Source organism: Callorhinus ursinus, unplaced genomic scaffold (assembly GCF_003265705.2).
Source record: "Callorhinus ursinus isolate GAN/ISIS: 27379988/994484 unplaced genomic scaffold, GSC_fseal_2.0 scaffold29, whole genome shotgun sequence".
Taxonomy (NCBI): Eukaryota; Metazoa; Chordata; class Mammalia; order Carnivora; family Otariidae; genus Callorhinus; species Callorhinus ursinus.
Window position 1 is genome coordinate 8,375,777 of NW_027397091.1, and position 9,864 is coordinate 8,385,640.

A 9,864-nucleotide genomic window follows, 5' to 3' on the forward strand; every position below is an offset into this window, starting at 1 on the left:
CTAAGCTGAAGGCAGACACTTAACTGACTGAGCCACCCAGGCCCCCCCAAATCCTATAATTTAATAGAGTTTTTATAATATCTTTTTAATTCAAAAATATCTAACAAATTAATGTTCTCCTTGCTCCCTCCCCCAACCCAAATACTCTGTTCTGTTTTTCCCTGAATCTTATGAATCAATCATTTGGTTCATCCTTGCTTCCCAATGTAAACTAAAACAGGAGACTTGTTAAAATTCATACTTAGTTTAACCACTTAGCATTTGATTTTTATATTTGTGGAAGAAAGAGAAGTCTGACTTAAAATAACAGAACATTCAGTTCAACTGAGCATACATACTTTTAATAGTTTCTGAAGAATGACACGCATAGAGGTGTGAAAGTTGTACCTATACAGTTTGATGATTTTTTCCAAATGAAAACACCCATGTAACAAGCACCCCAATTAATGAACTTAAGATTACTGGTGCCCAAGTGCCACCCCATAATGCTCCTTTTCAGTTCCTATCTCCATTCACTCAAGGGTAAACCACTATCCTGATGTGTAAAACTACAGATTAGTGTTTGCCTTCTTAATGTTTATTTGTATCTATCTCCTTTCAATCAACATTATGTTTTAAAATTCAGACAGTAAGATACATGTGAACATTGCTCATTCTTTACTGTAGGACAATCTGTTGTATACAAATATCACAGTCTAATGTTGATTATCATTTCAGTAGTTTTCAGTTTGGGGGTCTTAACAATTAATGCTTCTACGAACACTTGGATATGTGTCTTTTGATAACATATATCCACATTTCTGTTGGGTGTATTCCTAGAGCTGAATTGTTGGATTATTTTGTACAACACACTTCTCTTTGAGTGGTTCATACGTAACTGGCCTATTGTTTGGTACCGAGGTCTCAAATACATTCCCACCCTCAAGGGGCCAAACCATTGCTTCTTGGATTAGAAATTCATAAGTAACCATGCATGTATATTTGAGCTAGAGATAGACTTCCTGCTTAAACCTACTTAGGCTAATGTTAAAGCACATTTCTGTTCATTGAACAAAAACCACATATTGGCAGAGGGAGAGAGACCCCATTATACAACATAGTAGCAACAGGCACTACAATGTCACAATGAGTTTGAAGAATGCCCTTTTAAAAGAAAAAACAAAAACAGGAAAGAAAGAAAAACATCATGTTCTGCTAACACTCTGTGTGTATTCATTTAAAGTCATCTGGGGAGTATTAGGCACAGTGGGACTGTGCTTTGTTTTGCTTTGTTTTTAGTTTAACGGAGGGTTCAGGCAATGCATTTAGGACCTGGAACAAGGGCCTCCCACACATCAATCCCTTAAATTGATCCCAAGATTTGGTATATAAAAGTTTTATGGCTCTTTTCTTCCAAGCCATCCTGCAAGGTCCATTTTTAGGCCTCTCAGAAAGTCACCTGCTCATTATTTCCACTGTGTGTGGGTGGGGTAGTTTGGCTCAAAGAACAGTTCCGATGTCTTTGTGCTACTATTATTGGAGATTTGTTTCTGCTAGAGGTCACGTCCACCTTATCAGTTAGTAGCCTGCTGGACCTTGAATGGATAGGGCCATTTTAGGCAGTGTATTCTGCTTAGGTTAGTAGCAGATTATAAGAAAGTCTAAAAGAGTGACAAAGTAGGTGGCTTCAAGAAGGTGGAAAGTCATTCATCTTCTGTCGAGAGCCAATAGGGGTCTGAGAAGGACTAAGTAAGCTATAATGCCTTTTCCAGTGGGCTTATGAAGAAGGCTCTTTCCTGTCGTACACTTGGGATCTTAGATCAGGTTCCCAAGCAGAGCCTGAGAAGGGATTTGGTTGCATGTGATTTACTGAAGGTGTGCTTTCATGAGCAGGGGATGAGAGAAGCAGGCATCTTTCCCTGATCCTATCATCCTGCCTGATCCTATGGGGGCTCTGGAATATGAGATGTACCATCTAGAGGCTTGGGGATCCAACATTTTGTACCCCCTTGTCATTCTTTTTAGTCAGTTATCTATTGCAGGAAGCCATTGTGAGGGGCAGTGATCTGTCTCCCAGGCTAAGGAGGCTCCCATTCAACCAAGGGTACTTCTTCAGAGAAGGGGGTAGTGGAGAGCAATTTGTAACCAACAGGAGCCAGGGAATAGATAGCCCAGGTAGTAATACAGACCCAGGTGAGGACACCAATAGTATCCACTGCACACAAATTGTGATTCCTGGGGATTTGCTACAGGGGGGTGGGATAGAGGGATCATTTATTTCTAAACTCTAAACCTTTGGTTGGACATACAGGAAATAAGAGAGGACGCTTTATGATGGCATCTTCTGCTTACCAGTAGGTATCTGGTCAACTTTCATCAGAACTGCTCCTGAAACAACCTGCTCCCCCTCAATCCCTCACTCTTTGCTCTTTTCCTGACTCCTAACATCTCTCACCTCTCACATCCAGCTGAAAAGCCATTGTATCCCCCAGAGTCTGGCAAAATATTCCATTTTCTCTCCAAAATACAAAGTGTATCTGTCGTCTTTAGCCTCATTTATCCTCTTCTCCTTTCATTACAGTTAATTCCTGTCACATAGTCTAACATTTAAGTACTGGTGGTGTTTGCTTTCAAGATATATTGTCTTATCTTCATAAATAGACCATAAGTTTATTTTCGGTTGAGATTCCCCAAAAGCAGAACCTGAGATGAGGATGTGAGTGTTAAGGATGCGATTCTAGGGAGCACTGACAGAGGAATGAAGAAGTGAGACAGGGAATATGCTGCAGGCACTTGGAGGCACATTACCAAGGTTAACTGTGGTCAGCAACTGAGCATAATTTCACTGAGGACCTCTGGGAGAATCTGCAGAGCACACCTCAGAATCATTCCACCCAAAGGGTGAGGAAATGGGACATTTACCTTCCAATTCTTATCCATCATTGAGGGGTGCCTCGTGTGGGGCAGCTGACTCCCTGGTACTTCTGGCATGTATTGGCCAAGCATGCTCTTTCTACCAGACGATGCTTTCAGGCCAAGAGAGGCAGGTGACGACAGTAAGAGGTTTTCAGATAATATGAGAACTTGAGGGCTGAGGAGATAGGGGTGGGGCATCAACCCACCTCGGTTTCTGAAGACAAGAATCATATATGCATCTGAATCCACCATTCCACTTTACAGGTAACATGCAGTAACATCTTTACTGGTTTCACTGATCTGTTGTTTGTAGATGACTAAGAAGTGGTATAAATGGGGTTGTTAAACACATATTTAGATTAGAGGTCTCATAAAATTTGAGAAGCCTAAGGCAATAATACAGCAAGTTTTCTTAAAACTAAATTTTATCAAGATTAAATGCCACTGTATTTGTGCTTTACCAATTGATAAAAGTTGTTCTGGATACCAGATGCTATTAAGAAATTTCATGAATTTTATGAGTCTGTGTTATGCACTGGATACTCAGACACACTGTTTTATGGGAGAGCGGGATATTAGAATTCTGTGCAGTTTAGAACACCCACCACAAAGCCAGATTCTGAAGTTCAACCTCTAGTTGCCATGTCATCAACTCACTGTTCTCATATTCTTTCTTTATGATACTTAATGGAATTTTCTGTTGTATTGCTAATGTTTACCACTTTCCTGTAAAGTAGATTGGCTCCAAGAAAGTATAATGTGGGGCTTCTTTCCTCTATGTATCACTAACAAGTGTGCCTATTTTATAATGGGAAATCTCACAGTTCAAGCTCAGTATGTGACTCTGCCTTCTTGAAAATTGTATTTCTCATTCTTTTATACATTCGACAAATATATTTCAAGTGCTTGTTGTATGCCAGGTACTTCTAGAGGTTCAAGGTACATCACTGAATAAGCAACTGTCTGCCTTCAGTGGGCTTCCACCCTAGACAGGGAAATGATGTCATCCAATAAATAAAATAAATGAGAAACGAATACAGTACATTAGAAGGTCCTGTACTATGGAAAAAAATTAGGGCAAGACAAGGGGGATAACGAATGTAAAGGGAAGGAGGTTGGGATGAGTGGTAAACAGGATGACCATTCTAAGGCAACTTTAAGAGGGTAATATTTTAAAGTGAAGAAAAGTTTTTCCATCTTTTTTTCCCATCAGTTGGATGCTACATTTTTTCTTTGCAATATCCCATCCATTTTCTTTTATGAGACTCCTAGTTCTTGAAATTAACCACCAAACTTCCCTGCTCCTGAGTACTCTAAGCCTATTGTTACCCATTTCCTTTCACATGTAATAATTCTGACTCTCATGACTTTCTTTTGGCTTCTTCTAAAATAAATATCACTTTGCCCTTCATAGAAGCAAAGTCAACCCCCAACACTCTATATTTTTCCAATTTCTAGTCAGTCTTATTAGTACTTTTGAAGTGCTTAATGTATTGCTTTGAATACTGACCTTGTTTTCTTTCCTTTAAATTGCTTAGGTTTTCTCCTTTGAGGAGTAGAATTTCTCCTCACTCATTTTCTTATAAAGAAAAACACCCACAATGGTAAAACACAGTTTATGCATTTCAGGTTAATGTATTTTGTTTCAAGTTCATTCTATGTACTTTGATTCATTCTATGAAACTTTTTCAAGTTGCATTCTATGTGCAACACAGGACAGAATGGCCAAATGCCACTTAGGACTTCCTTCCCATCTAAATTCCGGCTCCTTCAAACAACCTTTCTAAAATATGGCCACAGTTTATTCTCTTGACTTTTAAAAATAGCCTCTAATGAGTGTAAATAATGAAAAGATTGCATTTCTTTCCCACCTAATCATGCTCTTTCAGCCTGTGATAAGATGCTGTGGACATTGAGTTTCTTCTTTTGGGATCTCTACCCAGATGTAATTCTATTCAGTCTTGTATTTATACTGTTCTGTCTTTGACAGATATACTGTACATTTATAGATAATAAAGAATTCATTATTCAACAACCAAATATGAGGAAATTTCTCTCAATCCATATCGAGTTATTTTGTTTTCAACAATAAACTGAAATCTACTTTTGCTTCCTGATTTCCAGACATATTTTGGAACAGGAACAAGTTTTATTGCATTTGCAATTCATTGAGGCTTTACTTTTACAACTTAAGTTAAATATAAATTATTTCCTCTAAGACCCAAAAGAAATTTGTGTTATAGATCTTTTTTTGTAAAGAACACATATAAACCAGATCTAGACAAATCAAATTCTATATAAAATGTACAAGAATTATTCAACATATAGGAAATTTATCCTGTCTACAAATAATTCTTTTACAAATTAATATTCAATTTCTGTTTGGGTGAGTTTTAAAAAAATTATTCTTTTGATTTCCAGTTAGCTTTAGGTTGCCTGGGACTGAGATGAAACCACCAGTAAATATTTTTCCATTTCAGACATATTTATGAGCAATACATTTCATTTACACAATGAGTTAACCAAAACATAAAGCTCTGACATATTTCCTTTGTCCTTTACTCTTTAATTGTGTAGTGGATATTATACTCCGATCTGGTGGGTGTCAGTACCTTGTCAGTATGAAGGAGTGGTGTTTGGCCACTAAGGTGACCCAAACCCCATAAGGATGGTCCATTAATGACCTCTAACAAGACATATTTACTCGGCAGGATGCTGACGCCAAGTTGGACTCTGAAGTAGTGGATATACCAGCTTAATTTGCTTGGGCTGACACTCCCCTTGGGACTTCTAACACAGTTGGAAGGATCAACAAAAGAAACACTACAGGTTTTTTTTTGTTGTCATTTGGCCTTGAAATCAGGAAACACTGGGAGTTTTTTTCTTTTCCTTTTTTACATAAAGAGCCACCCCAAATAGTCCATTAAGTTTTTTTTCCTGTTACCTATCCTACCCTAAACAACAAAACCTGAAGGGGACAAGAAAGGCCTAAATCTCATTTTAAATCACCTGATGTTGATATTTTTTGTTATATCAAAATTGGTAATCTGTTTTTTTTGTCTCTATGTTCTGGAAGCTTAGACTTATCAAGTGGCCATTAACTGATGTTGTACAGTTACATTTTTATCTAATAAGGGATGTGGATTAGAGAAGGATCTAGGACAACAAGGATGATTTGCTTAATTTAAGTCAGAGAACCTCCCAGAATTCTGAGTATGGAATTGCTCCGTATCTGAGCCTCAAAAGTTTATAATGCTAGCATTATAGGAGATTCTTTTTCTTTGGCTACATGGAAGATATTATTAGCAGAGAAATATGAACCTTTAAGATTATAGCAATGATTACTATTGCATCAGAACCATCTCAATATGTATAGCTGCATCTGCTCCTTGTTTCCCGAGCACTTATATTTTAGTAGCTTTTAGTAAGTTTAAGAAGGTAATATGTTAGTGTTCCCCTATGGGTTTCTCCCACTGGCTAACTGGTTATAAAAAAAATGGAAAATTCTCCCAGGGCTTGTCTTTCTTCATCTGTGAAATGGGAATAACGTAACTTGATCTGCACTCTAAAAAATTGATTAAGGTGTCTTTACCCTTGATATAGCTCTGCTAATAAAGAAACATTTGCTAATGTAGCTGAGAAATCTTAAGTCCTTGGTTCAAATCCCAGATCCACTGCAGCAAACTCGAGACTGACTGCCTATGTGCAGGTAATACCTGCACTTCTGAACAGTGACAGGATCAGCTACCATGATTTAAGGCCTGAGCAGCACTCAAATAACCAGAATGATGTGGAACTGTATTCTGCCACTTGGTAATTCTGCTCAAGTCCTTTCCAAAGCTTGAACACCTGATAATTTGATCTCTGTGTATAAAAAGAATGCCAAAAAGCTGTAAGGCAGTTCTCATAAATCACCTTACAAAGAGCTATTTTTATCCAAAGATATGACAGAGAATCACTTTGAGATATTTCATTGGCTAAAATCAGATTCTCACTTTTAAAGCAAAGAACTAAAGAACTGTTAGAATTACTTAGCATTATTAAAATCCTTAGAGACCACCTTAGTCAACATCAGCATTTCACAGAGGAGAGTACTAAGACCAAGATGGTTGCTCATTCTTCAACTGTCTCTCTTTCTGAACCTTCAATCATGCCTGCTTTCCTTGTTTTACTTTACTAATTTTCTTCTCCCTTTCTTGCTCTGCATTCCCCTCATCATTCTCCACTTCTGCAGCCATAGGGACACACATTTGAAAAAGTATAACTGACCACTTACATCAATGGAGAGATCATCCAAACAGAAAGTCAATAAGGAAGCAGTGGCTTTGAATGACACACTGGACCAGATGGACTAAACATATATATTCAGAACACTTTATTCTAAAACAGCAGAATATACATTCAAGTGCACATGGAACATTCTCCAGAATAGACCACATAATAAGCCACAAAACAAGTCTCAACCAATTCAAAAAGATCGAAGTCATACCATGCATTTTTTCTGACCACAGTGCTATGAAACTAGAAATCAACCACAAGAAAACAACTTGAAAAAGCACAAATACAAGGAAGTTAAATAACATGCTACTTAACAATGAATGGGTCAACTAAGAAATCAAAGAAGAAATCAAAAGTTATTTGCAACCGAATGAAAATGAAAACACAATGTGGTCCAAAATCCTTGAGATGCAGCAAAAGCTGTTCAGGGAGAAAAATTTACAGCAAATTTAGAGCAATACAGGCCCACTTCAAGAAGCAAGAAAAGTCTCAAATGAACAAGCTAACCTTACATCCAAGAAACCAGGAACTGTTTCTTTGAAAAGGTAAACAAAATTGATGAACCTTCAGCCAGACTCTCCCCGCCACCCCTACCAAAAAAAGAGTGAAGAGAGAAAGAGAGAGGACTCTCACAAATGGAAGAGGAGAAATAACCAACACCACAAAAATACAATGGAAATAGAATATTATGTAAAACTACATGCCAACAAATTGGACAACCTAGGAGAAATGAATAAATTCCTAAAAACATAGAACCTATAGAAACTGAAACAGGAAGAAATGGAAATGTGAACAGATTACCAGCAAAGAAATTGAATCAGTAATCAAAAAACTCCCAAAAAACAAAAGTGAAGGACCAGATGACTTCACAGGTGAATTCTACCAAACATCTGAAGAAGAGTTAATAGCTATTTTTCTCAAACTATTCCAAAAATGAAAAGGAAGGAACACTTCTAAATTCATTCTATGAGGCCAGTATTACCCTGATACCAAAGCGAGATTAAGACACCACAGGAAGAAAAAAAAAGAACTACAGGCAGTATCTCTGATGAATATTTATGCAACAATTCTCAACAAAATACTAGCAAACCAAATCCAATGATACATTAAAAAAATCATCCAACATGATCAAGTGAGATTTATTCCCAGGATACAAGGGTGGTTCAGTATTTGCAAATTAATCAACATGATACATCACATTGACAAGAGAAAGGATAAAAACCATATGATCAGGAGAGGAGCAAGATGGCAGAGGAGTAGCAGACCTGGATTTCCTCTAGTCCCAGGAATTCAGCTAGATAAGGATCAAACCATTCTGAACACCTATGAACTCAACAGGAGATCAAAGAAAAGAATAGCACAACACTGAACAGAAAAGGGACCACTTTCTGGAAGGTCTCTTCTGATTTGTTTAGTGTATATTTTTGTGGGGTCATTGTTAACCTCTTAGCCTTTTGTTTTCTCATTCATCTATTCTCCTCTGGACAAAATGACAAGATGGAAAAAAAATCACCTCAAAAAAAAGAACAAGAGGCAGTACTGACTGCCAGGGACCTAATCAATATGGACATTAGTAAGACGACGGAACTAGAGATCAGAATGATGATTTTAAGATACTAGCTGGGCTTGAAAAAAGCATAGAAGATATTAGAGAAACCCTTTCTGGAGAAATAAAAGAACTAAAATCTAACCAAGTCGAAATCAAAAAGGCTATTAATGAGGTACAATCAAAACTGGAGACTCTAACTGTTAGGATAAATGAGGCAGAGAGAGAATTAGTGATATAGAAGACCAAATGATGGAAAATAAAGAAGCTGAGAAAAAAGGAGATAAACAACTACTGGATCACGAGGGCAGAATTCGAGAGATAAGTGATACCATAAGATGAAACAACATTAGAATAATTGGGATCCCAGAAGAAGAAGAAAGAGAGAGAGGAGCAGAAGGTATATTGGAGCAAATTATAGCAGAGAACTTCCCTAATTTGGGGAAGGAAACAGGCATCAAAATCCAGGAGGCACAGAGAACCCCTCTCAAAATCAATAAAAATAGGTCAACACCCCGACATCTAATAGTAAAACTTACGAGTCTCAGAGACAAAGAGAAAATCCTGAAAGCCACTCGGGAGAAGAGATCTGTAACCTACAATGGTAAAAATATTAGATTGGCAACAGACCTATCCACAGAGACCTGGCAGGCCAGAAAGGACTGGCATGATATCTTCAGAGCACTAATTGAAAAAAAATATGCAGCCAAGAATACTATATCCAGTTAGGCTGTCATTGAAAATAGAAGGAGAGATAAAAAGCTTCCAGGACAAACAAAAAGTAAAGGAAATTGCAAACACGAAACCAGCCCTCCAAGAAATACTGAAAGGGGTCCTCTAAGCAAAGACAGAGCCTAAAAGCAACATAGACCAGAAAGGTAAAGGAAGACAGACAATAAACAGTAATAGTCACCTACAGGCAATACAATGACACTAAATTCATACCTTTCAATAGTTATCCTGAATGTAAATGGGCTAACTGCCCCAATCAAAAGACACAGGTTATCAGATTGGATGAAAAAACAAGACCCGTCGATATGCTGTCTGCAAGAGACACATTTTAGACCCAAAGACACCCCCAGATTGAAAGTGAGGGGTTGGAAAACCATTTACCATGCTCATGGACACCAAAAGAAAGCTGGGGT